This window comes from Capricornis sumatraensis, chromosome 11 (assembly GCF_032405125.1).
Source record: "Capricornis sumatraensis isolate serow.1 chromosome 11, serow.2, whole genome shotgun sequence".
NCBI classification, from domain to species: Eukaryota; Metazoa; Chordata; class Mammalia; order Artiodactyla; family Bovidae; genus Capricornis; species Capricornis sumatraensis.
In genome coordinates, this window is record NC_091079.1 from 54,544,622 (window position 1) to 54,558,311 (window position 13,690).

The following is a 13,690-nucleotide window of genomic DNA, read 5'->3' on the forward strand; positions in this document are numbered from 1 at the left end:
TGATTTGCCTGAGATGCCATGAGTGTGTGGAGCTCAGATGTGAACCTATTTCCTTTCAGTTCACAAGCCACGTGATTTGTCACTAACTTACACTGCATTCTACTGACCATCTCCCAAGACAATCAGTTCCTTTATGTCAGGGTCACACTGAATTCCTTTTCGCAGTCTTAATGTAAAGCACAGTATGTTTTATCTAAGTGTTGTGTTAGAATGTAGGCTGAATGAATAAGTGGAAATTAATGAAGCACTGCAAAAGCTTTCTGAAATAAGCATTATATAGTAAGAACTCTACTTTCTAAGGTTGAGAAAAGAGGTTCTCCAAGGAGGTCTACAAGAACTACTCCTGTTCAAACCCCCTATCCTCTCCTCCCATCCTCTTCCCTGACTGTACCCTGTTCGCTGCACTTCAGTCTTTGTTGTTGTCCAGTCGCTCAGGTGTGTCTGACTCTATGCAACCCCATGGACTGCAGCACACCAGGCCTCCCTGTCCATCATCGACCCCATGGGCTGCAGCACGCCAGGCCTCCCTGTCCATCATCGACCCCATGGACTGCAGCACACCAGGCCTCCCTGTCCATCACCAACTCCCAGAGCTTGCTCAAACTCACGTCCATTAAGTCAGTGATACCATCCAACCATCTCATCCTCTGTCATCCCCTTCTCCTCCTGACTTCAATCTCTCCCAGCATCAGTCTTTTCTAATGAGTCAGCTGTTTGTATCAGGTGACCAAAAGATTGGAGCCCCAACTTCAGCATCAGTCCTTCCAATGAATATTCAGGATTGATTTCCTTTAGGATGGATTGGTTTGATCTCCTTGCAGTCCAAGGGGCTCTCAAGAGTCTTCTCCAACACCACAGTTCAAAAGTATCAATTCTTCAGCACTCAGCACTTCACTCTAGCAGAGCTGATTAATCCCTACTTCCTCAGAACTGCCAGTGCAGCTGCCCAAGTTGCGCTTACTATTCCCACCCCTCTTTCACCTTCCTCACCAAGCCCCTTTTCATTTTCTACACATATAACCTGTGAAATCTAAAATCCCTGCCAATAACACTACTCTGGACTAATCAGACAAGGAGTAAAGTAAGAATACTAAGAGCTGTAAAAGATCAACCCGTGGGGCAGCAGTGAGGAGTGGTCAGAAGTGAAGGCTCTAGAGTCAGACACACTTGAGTTCATTCGATGATGCCACTTTGTTGCATCATTTTGGAAAAGTAGCTAAAGGTCTCTACATGTTATGGAACCATTGATCAGAACCGCCTGCCTTGTCCAGGCACAACAATAACCAAATGCATGAGTTGTCTCACAAACACGAGGTCCCAATAAGGAACATGTTGCTGACACCAAAAACTAACTGGGAGAATTTGGGAGGGGCCAAAAAGAAGGAGACTCCAGCCCATAATAGTCCTGCCCAGTAACTCTCACACTAGAATCTATCTTGGCAGAGAGATAAATGCCCTGAGTCAGACCAAATATGGGTGCAAGCAAGATGACTGGACAGAGACAATCTGGAAAGCCAATCCTACTACCATAAACCCTGAGACTGCAAGTCACCTAGCAAAGCAGATCTCCTGGGTTCCCTTACCCTGCAGCCTCTTTCCAATAAAGTCTTCTGCTTTGTCGGTATGTGTGTCTCCTCACAACTCATTTCCAAGTGTTAGATAAGAGCCCACTCTTGGGCCTTGAAAGGGTTCCATCTTCCAGCAACATACAGGACAATTTTTTAAATCTACCCATGTCCTAGGGTAATTCTGAGAATTCATGCCTCTAAAGCTTAGGATTTTGTACAATATAAACACTCAAGGAGTGACCCCATAGATGGGAGCCCACCAGGCTCCCCCCTCCCTGGGATTCTCCAGGCAAGAAACACTGGAGTGAGTTGCCATTTCGTTATCCAATCAAGGAATATTAGTTGATATTATTAATAAAAGAGGAAACTGTAACCTTTCGTAGATGAGTGGTCTTGTCAAGGGCTTCTCTGGTGGCTCAGCAGTGAAAAAACTATCTGCCAATGCAAAAGGCCCAGGTTCGATCCCTGAGTCAGGAAGATTCCCTGGAGGAGGAAATGGCAACCCACTCCAGTATTCTGGGAAATTCCATGGACAGAGGACCCTGGCGAGCTCCAGTCCATGAGGTCACAAACAGCCGGACATGACTGAGGGAGCATGAGTGTGGTCTTACAGAAAGGAAAGGAAACCTCTCTCCAGATTTTGAGGCCCAACTTTCAGTGACCTGATGAAAAAAAAGTAACTCGTGGGCTATGTTCATGGCATACTCAGGTAAAGACTCATTGTCTATGAGTACTTCCTAGAAAGCACATTGAAATTTGGGATCAGAAAGCAAAGACTATAGTCCTCCATCTAGTAAAACAGGTAACAACTCCACACCCTGTGATTTTTGGCAGAGATTGATTCAGCGGCAACAGTTCAGGAAAAACAGGCTATTTCCTGTTTTATGGAAATAGCTCATAAACACATGGGCTATACTCTTTGAACTCAAGTATGTCAGGCCTCCAGTGACTCATGCTCACAGAAGTTCTTAATCGTGAAGCAAAGACACTTAACAAGTGTTGAGTTTTCACGGAAAATTAATGACGATTTCTTTAGAGGTACAAAGAGGAAACATGGTAGGGGTGGGGAAGAGAGGAAACAGCACACAACAAGGAGCAGGGATCCATGGAGAGACTTAGGAAGGCAAGCAAGTGCATGTGCCCAACTCACAGTGAGGGCAAAGAAGACCAAAACGTCAAGAGTTTGGAGCAGGGAAATGCTTGCTGCAGGGCCCTGCAAGGAGACGGGTGGCTCATGTCTTAAAAAAGAAAAAAACCATACTCCCCAAAAGCTTTTAGCAAAGCCCCTTTCTAGGAAAGGTGAGGGAGGGGTGTGGTTAGTTGTTGAAAACCTCTTGGTGTCAGATCTTTTGTTCTTGAGGTCAGGTCATGGTAGGGTCAGAGTATTCCAGTAAACCTTCACCAAAAATGTTATTCTCTGTTCTGAGAAGAAAGGGCAGAGTCCCAAGGCTCAACTTCGCTCTCCAGGTCCAGGGCCTGGGTAAGACCTGAATAGGCTGCCTGGGAGTGATTGTTCAGCACCCAGTCAAGGTCCTTCTGCCACTGCCCAGGCCAACTCAAGAGGCAGATCTAAGCTGACGGCACCTTCAAGGCCGGCTCCTCAGACTCTGCTCAGCCGAGATCACCAGAGAGCCAGGCGCCCAGGGCCTAGCGGGCCCTCAGGCTTTTCACTTAAACTGGGGAGAATCATTTGTATTTGGCCTTGGAATATGGAATGAAGCAGGGCAAAGACTAATAGAATTTTGCCAAGAGAATGCACTGGTCATAGCAAACACCCTCTTCCAACAACACAAGAGAACACTCTACACATGGACAGCACCAGATGGTCAACACCGAAATCAGACTGATTATATTCTTTGCAGCCAAAGATGAACAAGCTCTATACAGTCAGCAAAAACAAGACTGGGAGCTGACTGTGGCTCAGATCATGAGCTCTTTGCCAAATTCAGACTTAAATTGAAGAAAGTAGGGAAAACCACTAGACCATTCAGGTATGACCTAAATCAAATCCCTTATGAGTATACAGTGGAAGTGAGAAAAAAGATTTAAGGGGCTAGATCTTATAGATAGAGTGCCTGACGAACTATGGACTGAGGTTCCTCAATATCAGGAGACAGGGATCAAGACCATCCCCATGGAAAAGAAACGCAAAAAAGCAAAATGGCTGCCTGGGGAGGCCTTACAAATAGCTGTGAAAAGAAGAGAAGCAAAAAACCAAGGAGAAAAGGAAAGATATAAGCATCTGAATGCAGAGTTCCAAAGAACAGCAAAGAGAGATAAGAAAGCCTTCCTCAGCGATCAATGCAAAGAAATAGAGGAAAACAACAGAATGGGCAAGACTAGAGATCTCTTCAAGAAAATTAGAGATACCAAGGGAACATTTCATGCAAAGATGGGCTCGATAAAAGACAGAAATGTATGGACTTAACAGAAGCAGAAGATATTAAGAAGAGGTGGCAAGAATACACAGAAGAACTATACAAAAAAGATCTTCACAACCAAGATAATCATGATGGTGTGATCACTCACCTAGAACCAGACATCCTGGAATGTGAAGTCAAGTGGGCCTTAGAAAGCATCACTATAAACAAAGCTAGTGGAGGTGATGGAATTCCAGCTGAACTATTTCAAATCCTGAAAGATGATGCTGTGAAAGTGCTGCACTCAATATGCCAACAAACTTGGAAAACTCAGCAGTGGCCACAGGACTGGAAAAGGTCAGTTTTCATTCCAATCCCAAAGAAAGGCAATGCCAAAGAATGATCAAACTACCGCACAATTGCACTCATCTTACACGCTAGTAAAGTAATGCTCAAAATTCTCCAAGCCTGGCTTCAGCAATACATGAACCATGAACTTTCAGATGTTCAAGCCGGTTTTAGAAAAGGCAGAGGAACCAGAGATCAAATTGCCAACATTCACTGGATCATGGAAAAAGCAAGAGAGTTCCAGAAAAACATCTATTTCTGCTTTATTGACTATGCCAAAGACTTTGTGTGGATCACAATACACTGTGGAAAATTCTTAAAGAGATGGGAATACCAGACCCCCTTGACCTGTGTCTTGAGAAACGTATATGCAGGTCAGGAAGCAACAGTTAGAACTGGACATGGAACAACAGACTGGTTCCAAATAGGAAAAGGAGTACGTCAAGGCTGTATCTTGTCACCCTGCTTATTTAACTTATATGCAGAGTACATCATGAGAAATGCTGGGCTGAAAGAAACACAAGCTGGAATCAAGATTGCCAGGAGAAATATCAATAACCTCAGATATGCAGATGACACCACCGTTATGGCAGAAAGGGAAGAGGCACTAAAAAGCCTCTTGATGAAAGTGAAAGAGGAGAGTGAAAAAGTTGGCTTAAAGCTCAACATTCAGAAAACGAAGATCATGGCATCCGGTCCCATCACTTCATGGGAAATAGATGGGGAAACAGTGGAAACAGTGGCAGACTTGATTTTGGGGGGCTCCAAAATCACTGCAGATGGTGACTGCAGCCATGAAATTAAAAGACGCTTACTCCTTGGAAGAAAAGTTATGACCAACCTAAATAGCATATTGAAAAGCAGAGACATTACTTTGCCAACAAAGGTCTGTCTGGTCAAGGCTATGGTTTTTCTAGTAGCCATGTATGGATGTGAGAGTTGGACTGTGAATAAAGCTGAGTGCCAAAGAATTGATGCTTTTGAACTGTGGTGTTGGAGAAGACTCTTGAGAGTCCTTTGGACTGCAAGGAGATCCAACCAGTCCATTCTAAAGGAGATCAGTCCTGGATGTTCTTTGGAAGGAATGATGCTAAAGCTGAAACTCCAGTACTTTTGCCACCTCATGCAAAGAGTTGACTCATTGGAAAAGACTCTGATGCTGGGAGGGATTGGGGGCAGGAGGAAAGGGGGACGACAGAGGATGAGATGGCTGGATGGCATCACCGACTCGATGGACGTGAGTTTGAGTGAACTCCGGGAGTTGGTGATGGACAGGGAGGCCTGGTGTGCCATGATTCATGGGGTTGCAAAGAGTCGGACATGACTGAGTGAATGATCTAAACTGAACTGAACTGAATAGGAACTAACACACAGTTGTAGCAAATACCAATTACCCCCTTTAGCTCCCAATTAACTCCCAATTGCCCCTCTTTATTGGAAAAGGCAATGGCACCCCACTCAAGTACTCCTGGCCTGGAAAATCCCATGGACGGAGGAGCCTGGTAGCCTGAAGTCCATGGGGTCGCTGAGGGTCAGACATGACTTAGCGACTTCACTTTCACTTTTCACTTTCATGCATTGGAGAAGGAAATGGCAACTCACTCCAGTGTTCTTGCCTGGAGAATCCCAGGAATGGGGGAGCCTGGTGGGCTGCTGTCTCTGGGGTCACACAGAGTTGGACACGACTGAAGTGACGCAGCAGCAGCAGCCCCTCTTTATAAACAGCCCAAACCACGGAGTGGGACCAGAAGTAATGATATGCAATATCCTTGCAACTTCAGCTGGACCAATATTTGAAAGTTGAACGGAGAGACTGAAGCTAGTGGAAACTGTTACCTTAATAGCACTGTCCGGTGTACTTCAGTTGCTGAGGCCTCCATGGTCCTTGACCCACAAAAACTACCGCAGCCATTAGGTCAAGGCTTAGGCTTGGGTAGCAGGCAGCCAGGCCAAGGGCTCTGGAGCTCTGCCGGATGCAACCCCAGCCTGGAGGGCTGCAGGAGAAGGCTGCAATCCACCTCACACCGCACTCTCTGCCATGAGGACCACAGCGAGGCTGACTGTTAGTGGAGCTGATCCTCAAACCTCAGAGCTCAGGGTCTCGCGAGAACAGTGCTCAGGGTCTCGCGAGAACAGTGCTAAGCGTGTCCAGATAATGACTGTGTGGCCTGCTCCACCCTTATTATAGAAAGGTAATAAGACCAACTGGCTTAAGCTGTATTTCTTCTGCTGCTAACGAGCCATGTACTTCCTTTACCTTGGCCTATAGATTTCCCAACAACTTCTTTGACAAGTAAAGGAAACATTTTCCATTTCTAAGTATCCCTCTGGACTATAGGCTATGCCCCCAAACAATGGTTCCTTGGGGAGACGGGAGGCAGGGACAAAAAACCCTTTGTTGGAAGCAGCATAGTGTGGTAGTCAAAGCAGGAGCTTGAAGTAAGATGGAAGTTATTTCCATTTCAGACAGTAATAGCAGGGATTCAATGCAAATATCTATGAACCATCCTTAGCATGATGCTAACACTCAACATTTGGTAGCTGTTTACAGAAGGAAGGAAAGAAGGAAAGAGAGGGAGAAAAAAGGATGGAAAAAAGAAAGAAGAAGGGAAGGAGAGAAGGAAGAAAGGAATTTTTAAAGTAACCTAATTATATTTGTGTTAGATTCTCAATGCCCTATTATAATATATCTACTTTATATTATCTATTTTTTAATTGAAGTATAGTTGATTGACAATATCATGTCAATTTCTGATATACAGTGAAGTGATTCATATATATGTGTGTATGTATACATATAATTTTTAATCTTTTCCATTATATATTATTGTAAGATATTGATTCTAATTCCCTGTGCTATACAGTAAATCCTTGTTATCTGTTTTACATACAGTGGTGTATCTGTTAATTCCATACCCCTAATTTATCCCTCCCCCTTCCTCTTTAGTAACCATAAATTTGTTTTCTATGCCTATTTGAAATACTAAATAGAATGAGAAAACCCATCCATAGTCCATCCATTCCCAAACTCATCTTGCTATTCTAGGGATTATCACAGGTGCCTGGGTGTATCAGATCATGGAACAGTTTTCATCTTAAAGGAGATTCTGGTTTTGGTTATAACCAATGGAAAATTCACCTCATTCTTCCCAGGGAGCAAGCAATTTGACCAAATTAAGCTGAGTCTGATTTTGTGAGCGATTCAAGCCTCATCTCAAGAAAGTTACTATGTAGAAATTGCTGGAGAGTGCCAGAGATAGATCCCCTCAGTTCCCACCCTAGAAGTGAAAACACTGCGGATCCCTCACTAGCAAGCATCTGACTGTGCTTGAGAATGATCCACCTGTCCTGCTAGAAGAGTTGGCATTGGCGTCTCAGTACTAATCTTAGGTAAGGAGAAAAGGCATTGAGAAAACTAGAATAAAAAGGAACAAACTCACTCAGCATTTCCAACTTACAGGAATTGCTGTACCTTTCTCTCCTCCTTCCTCCTCAACTAGAGTGAAAGCTCCTGAGGTTGGGGAGCAGATCTCTTGCTAAGCGCCCCAGGCAGCAAATGCTCAATAAAAGTTTATGGAATTATTGAGTTGAATTTACTGTGACATTAAAACACAACTTTTCCCTGGTGTGGGAGTGCCTATTTCTGCTCGGTCTTCTCAAGGGAAGACTTTCCCTGACAGTAGTTGGGAAAAAGGCACGTGAGTATTAAGTGGCTAAGTGCAGCAGTTGCTGCTGCTGCTAAGTTGCTTCAGTGATATCCAACTCTTTTCGACCCCATGGACTGTAGCCCGCCAGGCTCCTCTGTCCATAGGATTCTCCAGACAAGAATACTGGAGTGGGTAGCCCTGCCCTCCTCCAAGGGATCTTCCTTATCCAGAGGCTGAACCGCATCTCTTAAGTCTCCTGCATTGGCAGGCAGGTTCTTCACCACTTGTGCCATCTGGGAAGCCCCAAACTGACAGAAATGGTCTGGACCTAACAGAAGCAGAAGATATTAAGAAGAGGTGGCAAGAATACACAGAAGAACTGTACAAAAAAGATCTTCACGACCCAGATAATCGCGATGGTGTGATCACTCGCCTAGAGCCAGACATCCTGGAATGTGAAGTCAAGTGGGCCTTGGAAAGCATCACTATGAACAAAGCTAGTGGAGGTGATGGAATTCCAGCTGAGCTATTTCAAATCCTGAAAGATGATGCTGTGAAAGTGCTGCACTCAATATGCCAGCAAATTTGGAAAACTCAGCAGTGGCCACAGGACTGGAAAAGGTCAGTTTTCATTCCAATCCCAAAGAAAGGCAATGCCAAAGAATGATCAAACTACCGCACAATTGCACTCATCTCACATGCTAGTAAAGTAATGCTCAAAACTCTCCAAGCCAGGCTTCAGCAATACATGAACCTGAACTTCCAGATGTTCAAGCTGGTTTTAGAAAAGGCAGAGGAACCAGAGATCAAATTGCCAACATTCGCTGGATCATGGAAAAAGCAAGAGAGTTCCAGAAAAACATCTATTTCTGCTTTATTGACTATGCCAAAGCCTTTGACTGTGTGGATCACAAGAAACTGTGGAAAATTCTTCAAGAGATGGGAATACCAGACCCCCTGACCTGCGTCTTGAGAAACGTATATGCAGGTCAGGAAGCAACAGTTAGAACTGGACATGGAACAACAGACTGGTTCCAAATAGGAAAAGGAGTACGTCAAGGCTGTATCTTGTCACCCTGCTTATTTAACTTATATGCAGGGTACATCATGAGAAACGCTGGACTGGAAGAAGCACAAGCTGGAATCAAGATCACCCGGAGAAATATCAATAACCTCAGATGTGCAGATGACACCACCCTTATGGCAGAAAGGGAAGAGGCACTAAAAAGCCTCTTGATGAAAGTGAAAGAGGAGAGTGAAAAAGTTGGCTTAAAGCTCAACATTCAGAAAATGAAAATCATGGCATCCAGTCCCATCACTTCATGGGAAATAGATGGGGAAACAGTGGAAACAGTGGCAGACTTGATTTTGGGGGGCTCCAAAATCACTGCAGATGGTGACTGCAGCCATGAAATTAAAAGACGCTACTTCCTGGAAGAAAAGTTATGACCAACCTAGATAGTATATTCAAAAGCAGAGACATTACTTTGCCGACTAAGGTCCTTCTAGTCAAGGCTATGGTTTTTCCAGTGGTCATGTATGGATGTGAGAGTTGGACTGTGAAGAAGGCTGAGCGCCAAAGAATTGATGCTTTTGAACTGTGGTGTTGGAGAAGACTTTGGAGAGTCCCTTGGATTGCAAGGAGATCCAACCAGTCCATTCTGAAGGAGATCAGCCCTGGGATTTCTTTGGAAAGACTGATGCTAAAGCTGAAACTCCAGTACTTTTGCCACCTCATGCGAAGTGCTGACTCATTGGAAAAGACTCTGATGCTGGGAGGGATTGGGGGCAGGAGGAGGAGGGGACGACAGAGGATGAGATGGCTGGATGGCATCACGGACTCGATGGACGTGAGTCTGAGTGAACTCCGGGAGATGGTGATGGACAGGGAGGCCTGGCGTGCTGTGATTCATGGGGTTGCAAAGAGTCGGACATGACTAAGTGACTGAACTGAACTAATGAGAATGTCCAAACCATAAATAATATGTTTGCTGGAAATGAATAAAAACAAGTTAAGTTTTAAAAAGATGAATCATTGGTACTGTGTATATTTATAAAATCTTCTAGTCTGCAATCACTCCTAACTTCTAGAAATAATGGTATATGCTATTCATAAATAGAGAATTCTTAGAAAATATATATTGAAAGGGCAAAACTTTTAAATATACCCCACAACCTTCCCTAGTAACAGAGAAGAGGTGAACAGTGATGCCATCAGTGTAGTTCTCATAACCAACCAGAATGTACAGAGAGCTCTTGCTGAGTGTTAATGGTGAAATCCACGTTAAGCCTAAACATGACATTAAAGACTCTGTAGTTTTAAGGCATTCTCCCCAGGCAGAAAAAGTCTGCCAGGAGGAGAAAGGGTGTGTTCTAGAACACTTTGGTTTTGTGACTGCCACTCAGTTTGAAAAGATAATTATATTACTAATAAAATTAATGCCCTTTGCGTTTCTTTTCAGGATCCTACCCAATCCTTTCTCCAAAGGGTAACCAGCACTTTCAATTGAGTATTTATCATTTCTACACATTTCTTTTACTTCTGCTACTTAGGTGGGTGTCTCCAAGCAACACAGAGCATTACTTTGCCTGTTTCAACTTTATGTAAGTAGAGTCCTGCTCTGTGTTTCTGCAGGGTTGTTTTTTTTTTTTTTTGCTGCACATCAAGAAAAAGATTTATAAGCTTGCTTATGTTCATTTTCAAAACTTCTGATCATCAAAAGACCAGAGGCAAAAGGAAGAAGCCTTAGATGGGGAGATGATAGTTGTAAAACTCATGAGTGATGATCACCACCCAGACACTAAGCTCACAACTTATGTCAGGTTGAAACTTGAGTCTCTAGCACTCCCTTTCCAGGCCTCTGGACAAACGCTCCCTACAGTGCCTCAAATGATAATGTCATTAACTCTGGACCCACAAAGCCTTCCTGTCATATTACAGCTGCTCAGTGATGAGAACAGATCAGAAATCGAGATCAAGTTCAGACCGCTTGTTTGGAGACCACCCAGAAAAGACGTTGTCTGTGCCAAGAAACTCACCAGCTAAATTAGACAAGCTAGATGATACCAAAGGAAAGAAAAAGAAACCAGGGATATGGTGAGTAATTGCTGGTGACTGATGAGCTTATAAAGGAAATGTTAAAACTCAAACTAAAAGGTCAGCTGAAGTGACAATCAGAGTCCTCATCATCGTGGAACATGAGGTCCTGAGATAATGCACTGCAGTCACTGAACATGACCCCCCAGAAGATAGGTCCAACTTCTCTCCAGAACCTGTAAATATGACCTTACTAGAAAACAGTCTTTGCAGATATGATTAAAGAACTCAAGACAGGATCATTCTGGATAATCCAGAAAGTGGAAGTGTTAGTCACTCACTCATCTCTGACTCTGTGACCCCCATGGATTGTAGCCCGACTCCTTGCAACCCTGTAGACTGTAACCCACTAAGCTCCTGTGTCCATGGGATTCTCCAGACAAAAATACTGTGGGTTGCCATTCCCTTCTGCAGGGGATCTTCCCAACCCAGGGATCAAACCCAGGTCTCCTGCATTGCAGGCAATTTCTTTACTGTCTAAGCCACCAGGGCAGCCCCAGGTGGAGCCTAAATCCAATGGCTAGTATTTTATAAGAGACAAAAGAGAAGACACAGAAGGGGAGAGGCATATGAAAACAGAGCCAGGGACTGGAGTGATGTGTCCGCAAGCCTGGGAACGCCTGCAGCCATGAGACACTGGAGGAGAGGAGCTTTGCTAGTGCCTTTGGAGGAAGTGCTGCCTTGTTGACACACCTTTCTGAATTCATCAGAAGGCCGATTGTATCTTCATTGTCTAGGATTTTTTTTTTCTCTAGGATTTCCAATATTTGAAGATAGCTGGCTTCCTCTGTTCTCTGTTAACCTCCAGACCTGCTGAACTGTCTGCATCTTCCACAAGCATAGTCTCTTTCAGTGACCCAAATAGGAAAAGAAACTTGGGAAAATTAATAAAACCTCATACCAGATGGCTAGAGATATCATTAATTTAATTGGGGCCTGCAACTTAAAAAAAAAATTACAGGCTAGTTTTAATTTTACCAGTTTGATCTTAAATGGGCATACATACGAAGTTATAAATTGGGGATAAAAGGATACAACTGTGCAAACAGAGATTAAACAGGTTAGCAGTGGAGTGTGTGAAAAACAAACTAAATCAACAGAGACTGAGAGACAGGGAAGACTATGGGAGAACTCAGGGAGAAGACTGCTGGAGAGCCACAAGCCAAGAAAAGAGGCCCCCAAAGAAACCAGCCCTGCCAACGCTTTGAGCTTGAACTTCTCGCTTTCAGCACCAGAGGGAATAAATTCCTATTGTTGGAGTTAAAAAAAATTGAAAATTGAAAATGACATGGACACGCTGACCAATAACAACAACTCTGGGCTGCATTAGTAAGAATGTAAGAATGGAGCAAAGCAGACAGTAGACTGGGTCTACTCTGTCCGTTCCTGGAATCCACGCCATGCTAAGAGCAACGTCTGCAAACTTAACTTACCCAATGGAAAGCAACTAAGCCTTTAGAGTGTGGGTGTCATGACCAATGAACAGCAGATGAAACAGTTCATGATTTTCAGCTTGGAGAGAATCTTTAGGGTAAATGTGATGCTGTCTTCTTGCCGTCACAGGACCATCGCAGGAATTCGACTGAACTCTGGGTACCAGTGGGCAGAAATGGTGGAAGTGGGTGGGCCTTCAAGAGACTAACAAGAGTTCATCAGGGAACGGATGGGTGAGGGGGGATCAAGAGTGTGCTGTATCATAGAAGCCAAAGGGACAGTTCCTGGCCAGGTGGTGTTTGTGTGGAAAGAGACCCAGTCACCAGGACCCCGCAAACTGAGGGAGACAGAGGACTTTCCTAGAAAGGGAGAAATCTTTGAAGACACTCACATTTACATTCTGTTTCTTGTCACGTATCCATTCGTCCTGGAGTTTAGCTAATCTGTAAAAACACAGTAACAAGAACAACAACTCATCTATCCTCTACATTCACTATGGGTCTTCATGGCTGTCCACTGTTGCCAACCACCTGTGAGGAAAGTCCTAGTTGTTTTTTTTTTTTTTTTAAGGTTTTTAAACATAATTTTATTTATTTATTTTTGGTTTCGGTGGGTCTTCGTTGGTTGTGGCAAGGGGGAGCACTCCCATTGTGTGTGGGCTTCCCACTGTGGTGGGTTTTCTTGTTACGCACTGTGCACTCTAGGGAGTGAAGGCTTCAGCAGCTGTGGCTCCTGGGCTCTACAACACAGGCTCAATAGTTGTGGTGCACCGGCTTAATTGCTCCACGGCACATAGGATCTTCCTAGACTAGAGATCGAACCCGTGCCTCCTGCATGGGCGGCAGATTCTTTGCCACTGAGTCACCAGGGAAGCCCAAGGGCATTCTAGTTTAATGGAGAAAGGCATCATCCCTTTTGTGCTCACCTAGGCCAGGGGCAGAGCAACGTTCGTTCACGCATCACTCTCCCAGCCACTCTCTTAGATATTCACTTCATTTTACAGATGAGGAATCTGCGAGTTTGGAGCAGTTAACCAGCAATGAGAGAATTTAGTTGTTGCATAGTAACCTCCACCACAGTACAAGGAGTTTTCCAAAATAACTTTAATTCTTACTCACTTTCACACCCTCTTTCTTATGATACCACTCTTGACCACAGGGGGGAAGTATAGACTCATTTTAATGTGTTCATTTTACATGACCAGTTTTACCTATTCTTAGTTTTACCTACTTTTAA